This window comes from Oryzias latipes, chromosome 2 (assembly GCF_002234675.1).
Source record: "Oryzias latipes chromosome 2, ASM223467v1".
NCBI lineage: Eukaryota > Metazoa > Chordata > Actinopteri > Beloniformes > Adrianichthyidae > Oryzias > Oryzias latipes.
This window is the reverse complement of record NC_019860.2, coordinates 10,042,604-10,066,589: the sequence shown is the minus strand read 5'-3', so window position 1 is coordinate 10,066,589 and position 23,986 is coordinate 10,042,604. Positions and strand designations below refer to the sequence as shown.

The following is a 23,986-nucleotide window of genomic DNA, read 5'->3' as shown; positions in this document are numbered from 1 at the left end:
GTCAGATGGGAGCTGACAGTCACCAAATAGGTTCTGTAACCAGAGGACAGAATAAGAAACATATTCACATTCAGATCATTTTTCAGCAGTGATTTTCAGCTCTTCTGCACAAAAGTCTGCTGCTAAACAGATGAAACACGTACCTAAAGAACCAGGTGAAACAAATCAATCAACTCTGACTGTCATGTAGAAATCTACTTACGTTTCATTGAGGCTGGCTGGCATCACATGGTGCAGGTAGGATCCAGCAATGATGGCAGCGAGCATGAGCAGGTGAGATTTCATGTCAGGCTCGTGCAGGCTGCGCTGAGAATAAACAGGACACTTACTTCTCCTCCTGCAGATAAGCACCGCCGAGCCTGTCTAGAACAACAGGAAATAAGGACCCCGCTTTCAGGCAGAAAAGCGGATGTAGGCCACAGGTACACTTCAGGCACCCACACACTCAGCAAGAAATGTACCTCGCTATACCGAGTAAAAGGCAAACGTTGCAGACTCGAAGCAGTTGGGGCCAGCAAAAGGTCAAGCCTCTTTCTCTGAAAAAAGGAACCCACATTTGAACGGCTGACGCACTAAAATAGGACAATGTCAAGTTGCAGGTAGAAGATTGGCTGCTGCACAGAGGAAGAAGAACTCAGCAACGCACAAACTCCACTATAAAACTCTTACTTTAGGAAATGTTCCTTCTTCTCTTGGGGGCTTTTCTCCTTCGCTATAGCTCTGTGTTTTTCGCTCTCTGTCTTAGAAATATTGTATCAGGGAATAAACTTTGTTAATCTTTATCCGGTTGAATAATGGTCATTTCTTCCTACCGACTTATTGAACACGCTGAGGAAAACATGCAAAAGCGGACAGGTCTTTTTCCTTCAGGCCCTTCCCTTTTCTTCAGCAATACTAGACTAATTCCAGAATAACAATCTTGCCAGCGCCTGGGGGACAACCTGCGGGCTCTGCATAATTTCTGAGAAGCAAAGGTCTGTTCTTGGAGTTTAGCAAAAGTATGAAGGTGGTAGGATAAACATCTGGAGACACAGAGACTACAGAGTTTCAGCAGAACACGTCTGACAACAACACCGATGTCAAAACAACTGAGTTTTGAGATACCCTGCAGGCTGCATGAAGACATTTGGTTTGCTGCAGGTAGACCAGATATGTTCGCTGCAGGTAGACCATGCTGTTTTGACATCTTTGACATAGAGATGTGAGGCATTTTTTCCTGTTTTGTTGTGCTTCCCAAGCACCAACCCTGACATGTAAATCTTTTTAGACTTACCTTGGACCTTCAATCAGTCAGGTTTTTCTCATTATTACCTCAAATAAATGTTTCTTTGGATCTGCCCAGTGACTGGTTTAAATCTGGCCTCTGTGTTTCTGGTCATTATATTTCTTCCATCCAGAATTTTGCGAGACTGACATCCAGCTGTAGACGGGCTTCTAAAGCAGATTAGCCAATGGCTACATATTCTACCGGCACAGCCTTCCTGTTCCTGTGGCATCATTTCCGGGTGAGCATGATCCAGTGCTAGGGGTATTCCAGAGAGCAGGTTATGCTAGATAGGTAAGTTTGAGGCTAAGGAAGCGGATAACCTCACCTTTCTGTTACAAAAACAGAGGTATGTTTCAGGGTATGCTTAGTTCCCATAGGAACTCATGCTCTGAACATAACCTGGGGGCTATTCCAGGAAGCATGATTAACCTACCCTGACTTTAACCCTGAACTCTGGCTGAAATCCACCTGAAAAGACCGGATATGAGTTGCCGTGATAACGCTCGACTTGGTAACCCTGGGTTAATGCACGTGCACAGCAGGTACACAGACAAAGACAAATACATTCTCAATGGATCGCCGATTTCCGGAGTCACCATGGAAACGCGTGGTGAAAAAAAGAGAGCGCTACATTTCAGTGAGACGGAAGTGAGACAGAGTCTGAGGTTTTAATGACGGTGTATGAAGATTATACGTCCATCAAAAAAGTAACACGGCTGCATCAGCAAAAGAAAGAGTTTCTGCTTGTAGTAGAAGAACAGACAAAGTAAACGCACAAGTTTCTGATCTTGTTTCCATTTTCCTTGTATATATATATATAACTTATCAAATTTTGCCACCTCTCATACAGCGGGGAAAATAAGTATTGAACGCGTCAACATTTCTCTCAAAAAACATATTTCTAATCGAGCTATTGACACGAAATTTTCACCAGATGTCGCCATCAACCCAAGTAATGCACACATATAAGGAAATCCAAACATTTATGTCCATAAATGAAGTTATGTGTAATAAAGTGAAATGGCACAGGGAATAAGTATTGAACACGCTTACTGAAATTCATTTAATACTTAGTGCAAAAACCTTTGTTGGTGATTACAGCCTCAAGACGCCTCCTGTATGGAGAAACCAGTCGAATACATTGCTCAGGTGTGATTTTGGCCCATTCACCCACACAAACTGCCTTCAAATCTTCAAGGTTCCGGGAAGCTCTTCTGTGAAACCGGATCTTCAGTTCTTTCCAAAGATTTTCATTTGGATTCAAGTCTGGTGATTGACTGGGCCATTCTAGCAGCTTTATTTTCTTTTTCTTCAACCAGTTGAGTGTTACCTTGGCTGTGTGCTTGGGATCATTGTCTTGCTGAAAGATCCACCCTCTTTTCATCTTCAGCAGCCTGGCAGAAGACAGCAGATTCTGATCAAGAATGTCTCGATACTTTTCTCCAGTCATTATTCCTTCAATGATATGAAGTCTACCAGTACCACATGCTGAAAAACAGCCCCACGCCATGATGCTCCCACCTCCAAACTTGACTGTTGGTATGGTGTCTTGGGGGTGATGTGCGGTGCCATTTTTCCTCCAAACATGTTGTGTCTTATGACATCCGAAGAGTTCAATTTTGGTCTCATCTGACCAGAGTATCTTCTCCCAGAATGTCATGGGTTTATCCAAATGTTGTGTCGCAAACTCCAAACGAGCTTCAACATGCGTCTTCTTCCAAAATGGAGTCTTGCGTGGTGTGCGTGCATGGAGGCCATGGCGGTTGAGTGCATTACTTATTGTTTTCTTTGAAACAACGGTACCTGCTGATTCCAGGTCTTTCTGAAGCTCTCCACGAGTTGTCCTGGGCTGTTGGAGAACCCTTCTGATGATTGTTCTGACTCCTCTGTCTGAAATCTTGCGAGGAGCACCTGGCCGTGGCAGGTTTATGGTAATGCCGTGTTCTTTCCACTTCCGGATGATGGCCCCGAAGGTACTCACTGGAACTTTCAGAAGTTTAGAAATACTCCTGTAACCAATGCCTTCAGTGTGTTTTGCAACAATAAGGTTGTGTAGGTCTTTGGACAGCTATTTGCTTTTACCCATCATGCAATATTTCTTGTCTAACACCTTGCTGGTGAGAAACCTTTTTAAATGGCATCAGTCAGGACTATACCAGCTGATATTACTTTGCACTAATAGGGGGCAGGTTAACCTTCTGAATACTGACAAACTCCAGCTGCTTTCTTGGCTTGCCAGACCTGTTTACCCCTCCTTTTCTTCATGTGTTCAATACTTATTCCCTGTGCCATTTCACTTTATTACACATATCTTCATTTATGGACATGAATGTTTGGATTTCTTTCTATGTGTGCATTACTTGGGTTGATGCCGACATCTGGTGAAAATTTATTGTCAATAGCTCGATTAGAAATATGTTTTTTGACAGAAATGTTGACGTGTTCAATACTTATTTTCCCGCTGTATGTCTAAGTGTGAGCCGGCAGATATGCTCATTTTATAACAATAAAAAGAACGAAACAATATGCACTGAGTGCATACATTAATTTACGAACTTTCTGACATTTTCATTACAGCAATTGACCGTAGGGGTGCTATATAAACTCATCATCCTCTCACTCATGGTGCAGAGACTTAAGCCTAGTAGGACAAAATAACTCAGCAAAACACAGTAAAACAGCTAAACACATTTGGTCAAAAAGCCACACTTAAACCCAAATCCATCCAGACAGGCAAAGGGAATGGTACAATGAGTTGCATCGCTGCAGTGCATGCATGTGAACACATTTTTTGCAGTTCATTGTGCGGGTTTCAACTGCCAAAATCAGAGAAATGAGTCCACGAAAGCACAACATTTGACAGGTAAGGACTATAATTCTTTCCTTTTAATGCTGCAGGGGCGTCATTAATCGTACACATGTTGACATGCATGATGCTGCAGGGCTATTATTAACATGTAGGCATGATGTACGTATAATTTGTACGTAATAATAGCCTAGTCTTTAAACTAAGACTAGGCTATTATAGTAATATAGATTTATAATTTTCTGACTCAGTGACTGAACTTTTTCTTGCAGGTTTCCAATGGACTCAGACTTAAGGAAAAAGTGGGCCTTAGCTATCACAAGAGCAAACCCAGATGGATCACTGTGTTACCAATTAGCAATACAGTGTGGCTATGTTCAAAACATTTTGGGGAAACATATTTTGATAAGACTGGCTAGACTGTTTGCTTGAAACCCAGCACCATACCATCTGAGTAACATTGATGACTGACATGAATCAGTAGGGTAAATCAATTGTTTTTCTTTGTTTTTGTTTTCTAAAGGGGAAAATCTGTTGTTGACTTGTGGACTTATTATGGATGTATTATTATCATTTATTATTATCGGCCTATTATTGATTTGTTGTTATCATTTAATATTATTATTGACTTACTATTGATTTATTATTATTATTTTTTTAATTCATCATTATTATTGACTTGTTTATATATTGTTATTAAGTATTATTGACTTATTATTTATATATTGTTATTATTTATTATTATTATTGACTTATTGTTGGGCTTTTCTAAATAATTTAAATTACATGTCAAAGAGGTCTAAAACTTCGAAATTTTTAAAAATTAATTTTACAAATTCTTTGTAATTTATATTTATTTATAAGAAGTCCAGCAACAATGCATTTTTCATTAAAGTTTGACCTTATAAGGCTGTTTCTCTTATTTAACAGCAACTAATAATGTATATTTATATAAACTTATATACATATATTATATATTTATTTGTATGTTTAAATATATAGAAATATGAATATATATAAATTATCTAAAAGCTACTTAGATGCCAACAAAGGCAAGATGGCGTCGCGCTCCGCCACCCTCGGCCAGGCTTCCAAAGCGGAGGTGTCTCCTCTAGCGATATAACTCATTGGAATGGCATCCCACAATACCTTGCGGTGCCGATCTAACAGCAGCACCAAAGTTACACCTACTTAATTGAATTAATTTGAATGAAAGTAAAATAACTGTCTGAAAACTATGTTATTTTTAAACTGACTTAACAAAAAAAAAAGATTTTTAATGATCTAACTGAAGCAAATAATTAGGTTAGCTCAAAGTAAAAAAGTTTATATCTGCAACATCCAAACATGGTCTTATCATCCTCTCATGGTGGAAAAAGTATTATCTGAGCTTCTTGATCAACTAAATCATCTTCAAATGGACACGCCATGCTGCTTCACCTCTCTGATTACAAACTAACCTTCAACTAAACCTGCTCTATACTCTATACTATACAGATACTTTCGGTCTGGCTTTTCCCGCCGAAACTCGCCAAAAATGAATTAAACTTCCCCAGTTTACATCAAAATTACAAATCGTCGCGGGGTGTGAATGCTCCCTAATTTTTCCGGTCTAAATACTAGTGCCCCTTCCACAGGATCACATGCAGAACATCTAACGAAACAACCCGTGCATTAAATTGGATCAGCTCTCTGCGCGGCACGTTGCTTTGCGCACACGGGGAGCACGGACACCGAATCAGACGGATCCCTTTGATCCTTCCCTATTGTGACCTGTTTTAAAGAAAACCTGTCACGTTCACACAACGTCGTGACACGGTTAGCACCTGAAAGAATAGGCACAGAAGAGTTGTTAGACAAGCCTTTTTGTGGCTGCGCAAACGGAATGCCACAGGCTGGGTACGACCTGCGCACTTGTATTTTGTGCTAACGTTTCGGAGGCATTAGGGTGGTTTTTGGTGGTACCTCGAGATGTGGCACAAGGTTTGACATTCATGAAAATGAAAAACTGTACTATTTACCCACTATTGAAGATGACAATGACAAATGTAAAGCTGTTCACGTTATTCAAGGTTGGCATGAAATCATGGGTCATTGCAATTTTGACAACATAAGAAAGTTGCAAGGTGTGGTGAAAGGAATGGATGTAAAAGGGGATATATATAAACAGATGAACCCATGCAGAGGGTGTACAGAAGGTAAAACCACTCAGACAAGAAACAAGGAGCCAGATAAAAAGGCTGAAAAACCACTACAACTAGTACATACAGATCTAGCTGGTCCTATGCAAACTAGTTTAGATTGGTGCAGATACGCACAGTCTTTTACTGTTGACTACACAGTAGGGGTGTGTATTGGCAAGAGTCTGGTGATACGATACGTATCCCAATATTTCACTGAAACATATTTTCTTTTCTTTTTTTTATGTGACTTTGAAAAAACTCTACCTGAATTTGAATGTCTTCCACTGTAATAAAAAGGTCAAATTCAGTTTATTTATGTTACGAAGGGGGAAGAAAAAAGCACCCAGGCGCAGAGAGGATGAGGAAGCAGAAGGTTCCAGGAAAAGGCTTTAATAAAATAAACAAAATCTACAACCATAACCACTGCAGAGCAGGCTAGACAGACTCGAAACTTGACACTCGTAAAAAGGGGGACATCAAACTATGGAGCAGCACAGGAGGAAGGAAAAGACTTAAATACACACAGACAAACGAGACACAGTTGAACACAATCAGAAAAGATGGGGACCAAAATAAAACTCAAAACTACAACAAGACAGGAAACCCTGAAAAATAAAACAGGAAGTTAACACAACCTAGAACAAGAACCAACAAAGAACCAAACACAAAAGGAAAGAAACTGAAACCTTTACAATTTAATTTTCACAATGTTAAGCACTGCAATTGTATCTCATACATAAGTTGCATTTACCAAAGCAAATTCATAGTGCTTTTATTTTGTTAAGTTAATATATAGAAAGGGAACAGTCAACATTGTCTGATTTCCACAACAGAATATTTTTCAGTCTAAGAAAAAACAAAGACTGAATGTGCCTTAATCAATAAGTTTCTATTGGTGGAATGAAGTGCTGTTTATTTTCTGCATTGCGTAATGACGCTTCTCCATTACTTTTAAATAGTTCAGGAGCCTGAATGGTGCTTCAGAAATAAAAGGTGGGGAAGGGCACACTGATCCTTTCCAGAAACAATAAAGTGTGATGATGAGGCAGCATGACAGAACGAAGGAAATTTGCCTTAATGTAAAAGCGGTTTGCCAGGTAAGATTTGGAACTATGCGATACAGACAGAAGCTTACATCAGGAACAGGTGTTACAGCAGATGCACAAAGAAAACAGCGGATGAGATGTTAACAGGAAAGCAACCAAATATTGCAAACATCCATAAATTTGGCTCCACATGTTTGGCTTACAAAGAAGCAAAAGGGAAGTTTGAGTCAAGATATAGTGAAGGAGTTTTTGTTGGAAATGACAAGTATAGCCCAGCTTACCTGGTCTACTGCCCGAATGAGAGTAAAATCCAGAAGCACAGACTGGTAAAATTCATTAATAGGGCTACAAGTGAAAAAGGAACACAAACAACAGAGCCCTTTTTGGAGTGTGTTGATGGAATGCTTCCAAGAGAAACAAATGATGATGATCCAACAGAGATGGAAAAATAGATAGGTAAAAATGTTGACACTGACTCGGAGGTCAGGTCCTGAAAACTCTCTCAGAAGAGGAAGAGCAATCCTGTGTGGGAAAACCCCGAGAGAGAGCTCAAAGAAAGAATCCGATTCAAACCAAAGGGAAACCAGCTTATCTCCAAGACCATGACACTGAATGTAATGACAATCTCCAAAGTGGTTGTAGATTTCTTTTACAGAGCAGTATGTTATCTCCCCAATGCCAATACAAAATTTCTCGCAAAAAAGATACATAAAATAACATCTTAGAAAGATTTGGAAAGGAATACTGCAAACCAAGGGAGACCCGTTGTGAACAGAAACTGGTCTATTTTGACAACAGAAAGAAAATGACAGATGTGAGAAAGTACAGGGAAGCAGTAGGAAGCCTAATCTTCTTGCCAGTTTCTACTACGCCGGACCTGAGTTATATTGTGAGCAGACTCTCTCATCATTTTGGAGATTCTACAGAACAATACTGGAACAATGTTAAACATGTTCTCAGGTATCTTAAAGGTACTCAGGAAAAGGAGTTATTCTTTAAAAAAAACTCCAGATTTATTGTGATGCTGACTGGGCATCCAATGAAAAGGATGGGCACAGTGTTTCAGGGTACTGTGTGAGTCTGAGTGAGAAAAGCTCACTCATTTCTTGGAAAACAAAAAGACAGCCCACGGTGGCACTCAACATGTGAAGCAGAATACATATCTCTTGCAGCAGCTTTACAAGAAGTCATTTATTTAGAGCAGTTATTCACTGGCCTAGATGGATGCAGCTATGCAAAGACTGAAGTGTTTGAAGACAATCAAGGCACCATAGCTCTGGCTAAAAATCCTGTTAACAGACAAAGGTGCAAGCACATTGACATCAAATACTGTTAAAAATACTAGTTGTCATCCAGCACCACCAGCAGGCCACACCCACTATCAGCGCAATAGTGAGCACCTGTGAGACTCAGCCAGGAACTTACTTAACTCAGCCAGCTTGCATTCCCTTCCCCCCTCCAACCTCTACCAGGAGAAGAAGCAGTCCCAGCCAGTTGCTACCACAGATCAGTCCATGTCCAGCTAAGTGGATGCACCATAGACGTATGTTTTATTATCTTCAACCAACAATGAATGATGTGTCATTGTATTCATTTGTTTCTGCATTTAATTACAGGCAAAATCATCCACAACTCATCAACTCAATCCAAATAAATAAGATGCCTGTGGAGATTTGGGAGTTCAGTGTTTGAATGTGCACCCCACCTAAGATGTTCAATGACCCACACCAACTAAACAGTTTTCTGTATGGTCCTTCGTGCCGGAAGTAACATCTATGGTGGACTATGGCTTCCAAATACCCATGGTATTTGGAAGGATGAGCAGCATAAAGAGAGACCTAAACAAGTGAGGAGACCACCAAAGTACCTACAAGACTATCAAACTGAATTCTATGGACAAACCTCAAAGCAAACCACAGAGGAGATGGAACTTGCTGCAGAGGCCGCAGAGACTCGTGCATTGAGGAATGAAGTGGCTGAGTTAAAGGGCATGGTCAGAGACCTGATTGGTAGGGTTGAGCAGTATGAGCACACCTCAACTGAAAGTGAATCAGAGGTGGACAGCGACAGACTCCAGGTACCTCAGCCTGCATCAGACCAAGTAAGTCATGCCAGTGATATCCCATGTGAGAAAGCCCACTCTGAGCCCACTATATCTGAAATGGCTGCTATCCCAGATATTGGGAAAATATCCCAGTCTGCTCAAACACTCTATCCCTGTAGCCATGCTCATACAGCCTTTCTACCATGCAAACCGAAGGAACCGGCTGCAGTTCCCCATATTACACAAACTCAAGTTAAAGCATGATCCCTCCCAACAATTTCTGTGTCCTTAAATCCAGCTGCTGTCCCATACACCTCTTCTACTTCAGTATCACCTCATGGAATTGTTACCTCTACATCTACAAGTGTACATTTGCCGTCAGCTGTCACTCCTTATGTTCCACTAAACCAACCTCCTTGGTCCGTGCCTGCAACTCAGCCACCACAGCTTTATTTATCATTGGATCAAAGGCCACAATTTCCAAGCCAAGGATTAAATGCAGTTCATGCAAACTATGCTCTTACCAGCCAGCAACCACAACCACAGTAGATGTTTGCATCTATACAAGCAATACAACCACCAGCCATTGCAGTACCTCAACTTTCCTCCAGTTTTCCACCAAATGTTTCCTCCTCAGGTAATGTGGCTCCATCTGTACAGCATCCTATGCAGCAGCAAATGATAGGCTCTAGAGATTCAATGCGTGTTGAGGACCCTTAATTTCCTTATTTCAGTCATAATGATCCTATAAATTTATACTGTTAAAAAAGGCTCTTATGAACTTACTACCAGCTGACGAGTCAGAAATGTGCAAATACCATATTTTGTTAGATCATTTGCGTTATCCTGTTGCACGGCACATTGCACTGTCTTATGCTCATCATCCCCAACCTTATACCAGAGCTTTAGTTGCTTTGGAGCAACAGTTTGGCCAACCGCATCAATTAGCCCTAAAAGAGATTCAAACTATTTTGAGTCTTCCTAGAGTTGCTCGTGGAGATGCAGAAGGGTTTCAGAATTTTGCTGTTAGAGTGAGGTCATTGGTTGGTCTGTTACAGTCTCTTGGAACAGGAGAAGGTAATGCAGAGTTGGCATGCGCTTCACATGTACAACGACTGTTAAGTAAGCTCCCTACAGAGATAGTTTCCAACTTTTTTCGGCATGCTCGTTCAACGATGCCCGTTGTTTTTTATAATTTGGTCGATTTTGCTGCATGGCTTGAAGTTGAAGCTGAATGTCAGGCTGTTGTAGCACAAACGAGTACCTTGCATGTTGTACCTCAAATGCATAGAAAGGAAGTGAGCCAAAGACAAAAGATGCCATTTGCGAACATTCTTCATGGAGCTGATGGAAAGGTTTCAGGTGTGTGTCCTACTCAGGAAAAGGAATGCAGATGAAGTTAAAAAATGGTTAAAGGAGCAGAATAGATGTTGGAAGTGTGGTAGAACCCATAAAGCTGTAGATTGTACTTTGAGAAAGCCATGTCCTAAGTGTAATGGCCAACATTTAGGAATATTGCATGACGCGAACTGGGCTCGAACATCGAGAGTTCTGTATATGAATCCACAGAGCCTATACCCCAAAGTACTGCTAAAAGTGGTGAAAGTGAGATTGAGTAATAAGGATCAAACCTTTGACACATATGCCATTTTAGATGATGGATCTGAGCGTACTATGTTGTTGCCAGGTGCAGCTAAGTATCTTGGGTTGAAGGGTGAACCAGAAAACCTTAAATTATGTACAGTGAGACAGCAAACTGAAATACTAGAAGGGAGAGCTGTAAACCTTAAGATTTCAGCTGCTTCAAACCCAGAGAAAAGGTTCTCAATAGAAGGTGCATTCACATCAGACAAGATAATGCCAGTTGAACAGAGTTATCCTGTAGATAAACTGAAGCAACGGTACTCATACCTGCATGATATTCCAGTGAACTCCTTTTCTAAGGTTCAACCCCATATTCTTATCGGTTCAGATAATCCATTTCTCATAACCCCAACTAAACAGTTTTCTTTAAATACCGTTTCATCAGAGAGATCGTGACAAGTGGTAAAGTTCTGTTGAACTACTGTCCAACTGATAAAATGACGGCCGGTGTGATGACTAATCCAGCAGCAAAGCTGAAATTACGAAGGTTTTCCCAGAATTTGTTTGGTGTTTACTGTGTTAATGTGAAACTGATAAAGTGAATCAAAATGTAACACAGTGAGCTAATTTCGAGTGGGGGTGTTAAGATATAAAGATTAAAGTGTGATTAAAGTGGCTCTACGTTTTTTCAACACACAAAGAGGACACGGAAGCAGCCACCATTCCGTCCATCCCTCTAAACGGCCATGGGGAAAATACCTGTAATTAACTTCGACCTCAGGTGGACGAGGTGGATGGGGCGAGGAGAATACCCCATGCCGATACCACGAAGCATGCAGGTATTTCCACAGGAGGATGGATCTGAAAACGGTAGTGCATTAGCCAAAATAAGGTCTGGAACCACCTGTGTCCCTCAAAATGCGCACTGAGCGCTCATCCGTGCGTTTGCCGCTCAGCGAGACAAGACCTTCAAGTAGAACAGGTTTAAAGCAGGAGGCTGGATGTTTTTTAAGGCAAGGCAAGTTTATTTGTATAGCACAATTCGTACACAAAGAAATTCAAGGTGCTTCACAAAACAGAAAAAATGCATTAAAATCACAATACATCATAGAAATAATCAACGTAAAATTTACTTTAAAAGAAAAGAAAAAATTTGAAAATTGATTTAAAAATAAAGGAAGGAAAGGAAAGAAAGGTGCAGATAGGACCTTTCAGTCATATACACGGCTAAACAGAAATGTTTTAAGTCTAGATTTGAACATGAACACAGAAGAGGCCTGTCTTACGACTTCAGAGAGACTGTTCCAGATTTTAGCTGCAGAATATTGAAACGCTGATTTTACCTTTACCTGACTTTAAGATGACTCCTACCCCTTTTGGACAAGTACCCTGTTGGGCGTGTTCAGCTTTATTTTGCAGGAGAATGCAGTCAGCGATGACATGTCCAGTTTTGTGACAGTAAAAAACATTTGCGTGTTTCTCTGGATGCACTTGACTTATTCTCAGGTGGTTGTTTGGCACAGGGAAGGATGTTTTGTGAGTTAACACATACTCTGGCTGACGTCACAGAGTTAACCTTCTGCTCATTCAGGTAGACCACAAAACCTTCGGGCAAACTTTGTTTGAACTCTTCCAACAACATAAGTTCCCAAAGAGAAACAAAATCATCAGCTTTAGATGCTGAACACCATTTATCAAAGAGAATGCTCTTTTCGCGAACAAACTCCACATGAGTTTGTGACAGACTTTTTCTCTGCTGTCTCTGAACCTTTGGCGAAAAGCTTCAGGCACGAGTTCACATGCCCGCAAACGAGCCTTTTTAACCAAATCATAATTTAGTAAATCCTCAAAAGGGAGCGACGCTTCAACATCTTGGGCTATTCCACTCAAGTTGCAGTGGAGCAACAAAGGCCACATTTCACGGGGCCACTTCAAAGTACCAGCGATTCTTTCAAATGATGCGAAATTATGAACCAACCTCCGCTTCCATGAAAGCGCGAACGAGACAAATCAATTTACTGAGGTCCAGTGAGCTAGTGGGTAAACCGGAAAAGGGTCTGTCTGTATCGTCACCGGGGTTTACAGGAATGTGAGCTTTTGCCTCCAGCTCCAGCTGTCTGATCCTGCCAGCTGTCTCGGCTTCGATCTCCATCCATTTGATCTCCAGCTGCATCTGGCGGGTTTGCGCCTTTTCCTACGCTTCCAGCTGCAGATGGGCGAGCCGAACTTTCAGTCGGGCCTCATCCCGTGACCCACCGCTGCCTGGAGAGAACGGATCATATCGAGGGAGGCTGAAAGGTGGTTTTCCCTGATTGAGCCTCTCAGAGCTCTCTCTGACAGGGGCTCCTAGTGCGGGAGGTGTCTCCGCATGCACGCAGCCACCCACACTCGGGGGCACAGCAGTCACGCTCGCGGCTATCTCTCCCTGAGGCGCCGTCCGCGGACAACACAGGCACATCAGTGACAGCGACAGGCAAACACACCACACCAATTTTCACCAAGCTACTCACCAGCAGATCCTTCAGATCGTGTTTGAGGATGGGTTTGGGGAAATTTGACTTTTTGAGCTAAATGAAGTGAAAACTTTAACCACTTCTGATTGGTCAGACTGATGACGTAAGATTAAGCCTCCAAGAATGATTGGTAGAGACAGTTAAAGCTTCAGCTCTGTTTTCGGAAATGTCAGTTTGTGTATCCAACAGAGTAATAAAATACTTGGGATTTCAAACATGAATAACTCCAATTTTCTAGAGTAAAAGTGTCTGGAAATGACAGTCTCAGTAGCGAACATAGTCCTGAAGAGACTAAAAGGAACAGTTGGCCTGGATTATGGCAAAATATTAAACTGCAGTGTCTCAAACGTAGCATCTTTGTCAATAAAAAAACGCTCAGCACTTGTGAAAATGTTAAATATTGAGGATTTCAAACATAAATAACTCAAATTTTCTACAGTAAAAGTGCCTGGAAATGATTTTCTGAGTAGCCAACATTGTCCTGAAGAGAATTAAAGGAGCAACTGGCCTGGATTATGGTAAAGTATTTTTCTACAGTGTCTCAAACATGGCATCTTTGTCATAAGATGGTATGTTGTGACAAATACCAAACAGTTTTGGACATTTAGATCAAGTCTACACTTCTATATTTCATTATGAAGTGTTTGCACTGATTCTCAAAAATCCTACATCATAACATGTCCACATGTGAAAAATAAGTTAAATTTACAATTAAAATAAAATGAATGGGCTATATGGTTGGGAGTATGTTCATACACACCTAAACCTATCTCAGCCTTTTTCATAATCATTCTTCATTTGATTAATATAAGAAGAGTGTGTATTTTTTCCCTTAATCATTCATTTGGCTTTTCAGTGTTGTAAAGTTATTTTGAAAACCGGAAAGGGATTTCAGCCACGGTCGCTAAGTTCCCGTAAAGCTGAGAATGCGAGAGCACTGAAACTTCAGGAGCGGCTCATTTGACACCGCAGATCTGACTGACGGCTGGCTTGACAGCAGTGTGCTCTCTGAAAGACAAGTTTAATGTAAGTTCCAGTACTTCATGCCATTGTGGAAGAGTTTCCCAACAGACTGAATAAATATGTTAGGCATGTGTAGCACAGACTGCCCAATTCTGGCATCTTGGATGTACTTTTGGTCCACAAAGACAGGGTTTGGCAGTTTTAATGAAGTTAAGGATGAAAGGTCTAAGCCTGCAAAGAACTACATTTTTGGTTTATCTGGACCTTTTGCTGTGACCCGGATTCGATCCGGGGTTGCTGCGGCCACAACGCAGAGTACTACCCACTATACGATCACAGCTGACAAGTGCCAGCGGTAATAGTTCTAGTCTTTGTTGCTCTCCATGACTTTTTGGTCAGAAAACGGTTGGAAAAACCATGGAAAATCTTTATGACACACACATCTTTCAAAAGAAAAATTCCAAAGACTATCTTTTATTAAGTTTGGTAAGGGCTCACAACTGCATTTCTGTACAGCACCAGGAGTAACGTATGCTGTGAGGGAACCGTTATTACTCACTCTGCCCTTGGACTTGTGGTAGGAAATACACATTGAAGTACTCATTGTTTAGTGTACATGAATGAATGCACAATAATTACAGTTTAATGAAAGTTCCAGTACCTAATGCCGTTGTAGAAGAGTTTCCCAACAGACTGAATAAAGATGTTAGGCATGTGTAGCACAGACTGCCCAATTCTGGCATCTTTGATGTACTTTTGGTGCACAAAGACAGTGTTTGGCAGTTTTAATGAAGTTAAGGATGAAAGGTCTAAGCCTGCAAAGAACTACATTTTTGGTTTATCTGGACCTTTTGCTGTGACCCGGATTCGATCCGGGGTTGCTGCGGCCACAACGCAGAGTACTAACCACTATACGATCACAGCTGAGTCGTGCCAGCGGTCATAGTTCTAGTCTTTGTTGCTCTCCATGACTTTTTGGTTAGACCACAGTTGGAAAAACCATGGAAAATCATTATGACACACATACATCTTTCACAAGAGAAATTCCAAAAACTGTCTTTTATTAAGTTTGGTAAGGGCTCACAACTGCATTTCTGTACAGCACCAGGAGTAACGTATGCTGTGAGGGAACCGTTATTACTCACTCTGCCCTTGGACTTGTAGTAGGAAATACACATTGAAGTACTCATTGTTTAGTGTTCATGAATGAATCCACAATAATTACAGTTTAATGTAAATTCCAGTACTTCATGTTGTTGTGGAAGAGTTTCCCAACAGACTGAATAAAGATGTTAGGCATGTGTAGCACAGACTGCCCAATTCTGGCATCTTGGATGTACTTTTGGTCCACAAAGAGAATGTTTGACAGTTTTAAAGAAGTTAAGGATGAAAGGTCTAAGCCTGCAAAGAACTGCATTTTTGGTTTATCTGTACCTTTTGCTGTGACCCGGATTCAAACCGGGGTTGCTGCGGCCACAACGCAGAGTACTAACCACTATACGATCACAGCTGAGAAGTGCCAGTGGTCATAGTTCTAGTCTTTGTTGCTCTCCATGACTTTTTGGTCAGACCACTGTTGGAAAAACCATGGTAAATCTTTATGACACACATACATCTTTCACAAGAAAATTCCAAAAACAATCTTTTATTAAGTTTGGTAAGGGCTCAAAACTGCATTTCTGTACAGCACCAGGAGTAATGTATGCCGTGAGGGAACCGTTATTACTCACTCTGCCCTTGGACTTGTGGTAGGAAATACACATTGAAGTACTCATTGTTTAGTGTACATGAATGAATGCACAATAATTACTGTTTAATGTAAGTTATAGTAACTCAAGCCGTTGTGGAATAGTTTCCCAACAGACTGAATAAAGATGTTAGGCCCTTTATAGCACAGACTGCCCAATTCTGGCATCTTGGATGTACTTTTGTTCCACAAAGAGTGTGTTTGGCAGTTTTAAAAAAGGTAAGGATGAAAGGTCTAAGCCTGCAAAGAATTACATTTTTGGTTTATCTGGACCTTTTGCTGTGACCCGGATACGAACCAGGGTATTTGCAGCCACAACGCAGAGTACTAACCACTATACGATCACAGCTGAGAAGTGCCAGTGGTCATAGTTTTAGTCTTTGTTGCTCTCCATGACTTTTTGGTCAGACCACTGTTTATAAAACCATGGAAAATCTTTATGACACACATACATATTTCACAAGAAAATTCCAAAAACAATCTTTTATTAATTTTGGAAAGGGCTCAAAACTGCATTTCTGTACAGCACCAGGAGTAATGTATGCCGTGAGGGAACCGTTATTACTCACTCTGCCCTTGGACTTGTGGTAGGAAATACACATTGAAGTACTCATTGTTTAGTGTACATGAATGAATGCACAATTATTACAGTTTAATGTAAGTTCCAGTACCTCAAGCCGTTGTGGAATAGTTTCCCAACAGACTGAATAAAGATGTTAGGCATGTGTAGCACAGACTGCCCAATTATGGCATCTTTGATGCCCTTTTCGTCCACAAAGACAGTGTTTGGCAGTTTTAATGAAGATAAGGATGAAAGGTCTAAGCCTGCAAAGAACTGCATTTTTGGTTTATCTGTACCTTTTGCTGTGACCCGGATTCGAACCGGGGTTGCTGCGGCCACAACGCAGAGTACTAACCACTATACGATCACAGCTGAGAAGTGCCAGTGGTCATAGTTCTAGTCTTTGTTGCTCTCCATGACTTTTTGGTCAGACCACTGTTGGAAAAACCATGGAAATTCTTTATGACACACATACATATTTCACAAGAAAATTCCAAAAACAATCTTTTATTAAGTTTGGTAAGGGCTCAAAACTGCATTTCTGTACAGCACCAGGAGTAATGTATGCCGTGAGGGAACCGTTATTACTCACTCTGCCCTTGGACTTGTGGTAGGAAATACACATTGAAGTACTCATTGTTTAGTGTACATGAATGAATGCACAATAATTACTATTTAATGTAAGTTCCAGTACCTCAAGCCGTTGTGGAATAGTTTCCCAACAGACTGAATAAAGATGTTAGGCCCTTTATAGCACAGACTGCCCAATTCTGGCATCTTGGATGTACTTTTGGTCCACAAAGAGTGTGTTTGGCAGTTTTAAAAAAGGTAAGGATGAAAGGTCTAAGCCTGCAAATAATTACATTGTTGGTTTATCTGTACCTTTTGCTGTGACCCGGATTCGAACCGGGGTTGCTGCGGCCACAACGCAGAGTACTAACCACTATACGATCACAGCTGAGAAGTGCCAGTGGTCATAGTTTTAGTCTTTGTTGCTCTCCATGACTTTTTGGTCAGACCACTGTTTATAAAACCATGGTAAATCTTTATGACACACATACATCTTTCACAAGAAAAATTCCAAAAACTATCTTTTATTAAGTTTGGTAAGGGCTCACAACTGCATTTCTGTACAGCACCAGGAGTAACGTATGCTGTGAGGGAACCGTTATTACTCACTCTGCCCTTGGACTTGTGGTAGGAAAAACACATTGAAGTACTCATTGTTTAGTGTACATGAATGAATGCACAATAATTACTGTTTAATGTAAGTTCCAGTACTTCATGTTGTTGTAGAAGAGTTTCCCAACAGACTGAACAAAGATGTTAGGCATGTGTAGCACAGACTGCCCAATTATGGCATCTTTGATGTACTTTTGGTCCACAAAGACAGTGTTTGGCAGTTTTAATGAAGTTAAGGATGAAAGTTCTAAGCCTGCAAAGAACTACATTTTTGGTTTATCTGGACCTTTTGCTGTGACTCGGATACGAAGCAGGGTTTTTGCGGCCACGACGCAGAGTACTAACCACTATACGATCACAGCTGAGTCGTGCCAGCGGTCATAGTTCTTGTCTTTTTTGCTCTCCATGACTTTTTGGTTAGACCACAGTTGGAAAAACCATGGAAAATCATTATGACACACATACATCTTTCACAAGAGAAATTCCAAAAAATGTCTTTTATTAAGTTTGGTAAGGGCTCACAACTGCATTTCTGTACAGCACCAGGAGTAACGTATGCTGTGAGGGAACCGTTATTACTCACTCTGCCCTTGGACTTGTAGTAGGAAATACACATTGAAGTACTCATTGTTTAGTGTTCATGAATGAATCCACAATAATTACAGTTTAATGTAAGTTCCAGTACTTCATGTTGTTGTGGAAGAGTTTCCCAACAGACTGAATAAAGATGTTAGGCATGTGTAGCACAGACTGCCCAATTCTGGCATCTTGGATGTACTTTTGGTCCACAAAGAGAATGTTTGACAGTTTTAAAGAAGTTAAGGATGAAAGGTCTAAGCCTGCAAAGAACTGCATTTTTGGTTTATCTGTACCTTTTGCTGTGACCCGGATTCGAACCGGGGTATTTGCAGCCACAACGCAGAGTACTAACCACTATACGATCACAGCTGAGAAGTGCCAGTGGTCATAGTTCTAGTCTTTGTTGCTCTCCATGACTTTTTGGTCAGACCACAGTTAGAAAAACCATGGTAAATCTTTATGGCACACATACATCTTTCACAAGAAAATTCCAAAAACAATCTTTTATTAAGTTTGGTAAGGGCTCAAAACTGCATTTCTGTACAGCACCAGGAGTAACGTATGCTGTGAGGGAACCATTAATACTCACTCTGCCCTTGGACTTGTGGTAGGAAATAGACATTGAAGTACTCATTGTTTAGTGTACATGAATGAATGCACAATAATTACAGTTTAATGAAAGTTCCAGTACCTAATGCCGTTGTAGAAGAGTTTCCCAACAGACTGAATAAAGATGTTAGGCATGTGTAGCACAGACTGCCCAATTCTGGCATCTTGGATGTACTTTTGGTCCACAAACAGAATGTTTGACAGTTTTAAAGAAGATAAGGATGAAAGGTCTAAGCCTGCAAATAATTACATTGTTGGTTTATCTGTACCTTTTGCTGTGACCCGGATTCGAACCGGGGTTGCTGCGGCCACAACGCAGAGTACTAACCACTATACGATCACAGCTGAGAAGTGCCAGTGGTCATAGTTTTAGTCTTTGTTGCTCTCCATGACTTTTTGGTCAGACCACTGTTTATAAAACCATGGTAAATCTTTATGACACACATACATCTTTCACAAGAAAAATTCCAAAAACTATCTTTTATTAAGTTTGGTAAGGGCTCACAACTGCATTTCTGTACAGCACCAGGAGTAACGTATGCTGTGAGGGAACCGTTATTACTCACTCTGCTCTTGGACTTGTGGTAGGAAAAACACATTGAAGTACTCATTGTTTAGTGTACATGAATGAATCCACAATAATTACTGTTTAATGTAAGTTCCAGTACTTCATGTTGTTGTAGAAGAGTGTCCCAACAGACTGAACAAAGATGTTAGGCTTGTGTAGCACAGACTGCCCAATTATGGCATCTTTGATGTACTTTTGGTCCACAAAGACAGTGTTTGGCAGTTTTAATGAAGTTAAGGATGAAAGGTCTAAGCCTGCAAAGAACTACATTTTTGGTTTATCTGGACCTTTTGCTGTGACTCGGATACGAAGCAGGGTTTTTGCGGCCACAACGCAGAGTACTAACCACTATACGATCACAGCTGAGTCGTGCCAGCGGTCATAGTTCTTGTCTTTTTTGCTCTCCATGACTTTTTGGTTAGACCACAGTTGGAAAAACCATGGAAAATCATTATGACACACATACATCTTTCACAAGAGAAATTCCAAAAACTGTCTTTTATTAAGTTTGGTAAGGGCTCACAACTGCATTTCTGTACAGCACCAGGAGTAACGTATGCTGTGAGGGAACCGTTATTACTCACTCTGCCCTTGGACTTGTAGTAGGAAATACACATTGAAGTACTCATTGTTTAGTGTTCATGAATGAATCCACAATAATTACAGTTTAATGTAAATTCCAGTACTTCATGTTGTTGTGGAAGAGTTTCCCAACAGACTGAATAAAGATGTTAGGCATGTGTAGCACAGACTGCCCAATTCTGGCATCTTGGATGTACTTTTGGTCCACAAAGAGAATGTTTGACAGTTTTAAAGAAGTTAAGGATGAAAGGTCTAAGCCTGCAAAGAACTGCATTTTTGGTTTATCTGTACCTTTTGCTGTGACCCGGATTCGAACCGGGGTTGCTGCGGCCACAACGCAGAGTACTAACCACTATACGATCACAGCTGAGACGTGCCAGTGGTCATAGTTCTAGTCTTTGTTGCTCTCCATGACTTTTTGGTTAGCCCACAGTTAGAAAGACCATGGTAAATCTTTATGACACACATACATCTTTCACAAGAAAATTCCAAAAACAATCTTTTATTAAGTTTGGTAAGGGCTCAAAACTGCATTTCTGTACAGCACCAGGAGTAATGTATGCCGTGAGGGAACCGTTATTACTCACTCTGCCCTTGGACTTGTGGTAGGAAATACACATTGAAGTACTCATTGTTTAGTGTACATGAATGAATGCACAATAATTACAGTTTAATGTAAGTTCCAGTACTTCATGTTGTTGTAGAAGAGTTTCCCAACAGACTGAACAAAGATGTTAGGCATGTGTAGCACAGACTGCCCAATTCTGGCATCTTGGATGTACTTTTGGTCCACAAAGAGAATGTTTGACAGTTTTAAAGAAGTTAAGGATGAAAGGTCTAAGCCTGCAAAGAACTGCATTTTTGGTTTATCTGTACCTTTTGCTGTGACCCGGATTCGAACCGGGGTATTTGCAGCCACAACGCAGAGTACTAACCACTATACGATCACAGCTGAGAAGTGCCAGTGGTCATAGTTCTAGTCTTTGTTGCTCTCCATGACTTTTTGGTCAGACCACTGTTGGAAAAACCATGGTAAATCTTTATGACACACATACATCTTTCACAAGAAAATTCCAAAAACAATCTTTTATTAAGTTTGGTAAGGGCTCAAAACTGCATTTCTGTACAGCACCAGGAGTAATGTATGCCGTGAGGGAACCGTTATTACTCACTCTGCCCTTGGACTTGTGGTAGGAAATACACATTGAAGTACTCATTGTTCAGTGTACATGAATGAATGCACAATAATTACTGTTTAATGTAAGTTCCAGTACTTCATGTTGTTGTAGAAGAGTGTCCCAACAGACTGAACAAAGATGTTAGGGATGTGTAGCACAGACTGCCCAATTCTGGCATCTTGGATGTACTTTTGGTCCACAAACAGAATGTTTGACAGTTTTAAAGAAGTTAAGGATGAAAGGTCTAAGCCTGCAAAGAACTGCATTTTTGGTTTATCTGTACCTTTTGCTGTGACCCGGATTCTAACCGGGGTTGCTGCGGCCACAACGCAGAGTACTAACCACTATACGATCACAGCTGAGAAGTGCCAGTGGTCATAGTTCTAGTCTTTGTTGCTCTCCATGACTTTTTGGTCAGGCCACTGTTAGAAAAACCATGGTAAATCTTTATGGCACACATACATCTTTCACAAGAAAATTCCAAAAACAATCTTTTATTAAGTTTGGTAAGGGCTCAAAACTGCATTTCTGTACAGCACCAGGAGTAACGTATGCTGTGAGGGAACCATTAATACTCACTCTGCCCTTGGACTTGTGGTAGGAAATAGACATTAAAGTACTCATTGTTTAGTGTACATGAATGAATGCACAATAATTACAGTTTAATGAAAGTTCCAGTACCTAATGCCGTTGTAGAAGAGTTTCCCAACAGACTGAATAAAGATGTTAGGCATGTGTAGCACAGACTGCCCAATTATGGCATCTTTGATGTACTTTTGGTGCACAAAGACAGTGTTTGGCAGTATTAATGAAGTTAAGGATGAAAGGTCTAAGCCTGCAAAGAACTACATTTTTGGTTTATTTGTACCTTTTGCTGTGACCCGGATTCGAACCGGGGTTGCTGCGGCCACAACGCAGAGTACTAACCACTATACGATCACAGCTGAGAAGTGCCAGTGGTCATAGTTCTAGTCTTTGTTGCTCTCCATGACTTTTTGGTTAGCCCACAGTTAGAAAAACCATGGTAAATCTTTATGACACACATACATCTTTCACAAGAAAATTCCAAAAACAATCTTTTATTAAGTTTGGTAAGGGCTCAAAACTGCATTTCTGTACAGCACCAGGAGTAACGTATGCCGTGAGGGAACCGTTATTACTCACTCTGCCCTTGGACTTGTGGTAGGAAATACACATTGAAGTACTCATTGTTTAGTGTACATGAATGAATGCACAATAATTACTGTTTAATGTAAGTTCCAGTAACTCAAGCCGTTGTGGAATAGTTTCCCAACAGACTGAATAAAGATGTTAGGCCCTTTATAGCACAGACTGCCCAATTCTGGCATCTTGGATGTACTTTTGTTCCACAAAGAGAGTGTTTGGCAGTTTTAAAAAAGGTAAGGATGAAAGGTCTAAGCCTGCAAAGAACTGCATTGTTGGTTTATCTGTACCTTTTGCTGTGACCCGGATTTGAACCGGGGTTGCTGCGGCCACAACGCAGAGTACTAACCACTATACGATCACAGCTGAGTCGTGCCAGTGGTCATAGTTCTAGTCTTTGTTGCTCTCCATGACTTTTTGGTCAGACCACTGTTTATAAAACCATGGAAAATCTTTATGACACATACATATTTCACAAGAAAATTCCAAAAACAATCTTTCATTAAGTTTGGTAAGGGCTCAAAACTGCATTTCTGTACAGCACCAGGAGTAATGTATGCTGTGAGGGAACCGTTATTACTCACTCTGCCCTTGGACTTGTGGTAGGAAATACACATTGAAGTACTCATTGTTTAGTGTACATGAATGAATGCACAATAATTACTGTTTAATGTAAGTTCCAGTACCTCATGCCGTTGTGGAATAGTTTCCCAACAGACTGAACAAAGATGTTAGGCATGTGTAGCACAGACTGCCCAATTCTGGCATCTTGGATGTACTTTTGGTCCACAAAGAGAATGTTTGACAGTTTTAAAGAAGTTAAGGATGAAAGGTCTAAGCCTGCAAAGAACTGCATTTTTGGTTTATCTGTACCTTTTGCTGTGACCGGGATTCTAACCGGGGTTGCTGCGGCCACAACGCAGAGTACTAACCACTATACGATCACAGCTGAGAAGTGCCAGTGGTCATAGTTCTAGTCTTTGTTGCTCTCCATGACTTTTTGGTTAGCCCACAGTTAGAAAGACCATGGTAAATCTTTATGACACACATACATCTTTCACAAGAAAATTCCAAAAACTATCTTTTATTTAGTTTGGTATGGGCTCAAAACTGCATTTCTGTACAGCACCAGGAGTAATGTATGCCGTGAGGGAACCGTTATTACTCACTCTGCCCTTGGACTTGTGGTAGGAAATACACATTGAAGTACTCATTGTTTAGTGTACATGAATGAATGCACAATAATTACAGTTTAATGTAAGTTCCAGTACTTCATGTTGTTGTGGAAGAGTTTCCCAACAGACTGAATAAAGATGTTAGGCATGTGTAGCACAGACTGCCCAATTCTGGCATCTTGGATGTACTTTTGGTCCACAAAGAGAATGTTTGACAGTTTTAAAGAAGTTAAG

General features: G+C 40.7%; 1 protein-coding gene and 5 non-coding genes across 6 annotated transcripts in view; all 6 read right to left on the bottom strand.

Moving 5' to 3' along the window:
• Nucleotides 1-23,986, bottom strand: part of LOC101161037 (alpha-2-macroglobulin-like protein 1) — an 88,938-nt gene that overhangs the window by 15,430 nt on the left and 49,522 nt on the right. The window lies entirely within an intron of this gene.
• trnah-gug lies at nucleotides 17,016-17,087 on the bottom strand. The gene has a single exon. It is a non-coding gene; the product is annotated as a tRNA-His (tRNA).
• trnah-gug lies at nucleotides 17,602-17,673 on the bottom strand. Its single transcript has one exon. It is a non-coding gene; the product is annotated as a tRNA-His (tRNA).
• trnah-gug lies at nucleotides 19,359-19,430 on the bottom strand. The gene has a single exon. It is a non-coding gene; the product is annotated as a tRNA-His (tRNA).
• Nucleotides 20,531-20,602, bottom strand: trnah-gug. The gene has a single exon. It is a non-coding gene; the product is annotated as a tRNA-His (tRNA).
• On the bottom strand, nucleotides 22,286-22,357 carry trnah-gug. Its single transcript has one exon. It is a non-coding gene; the product is annotated as a tRNA-His (tRNA).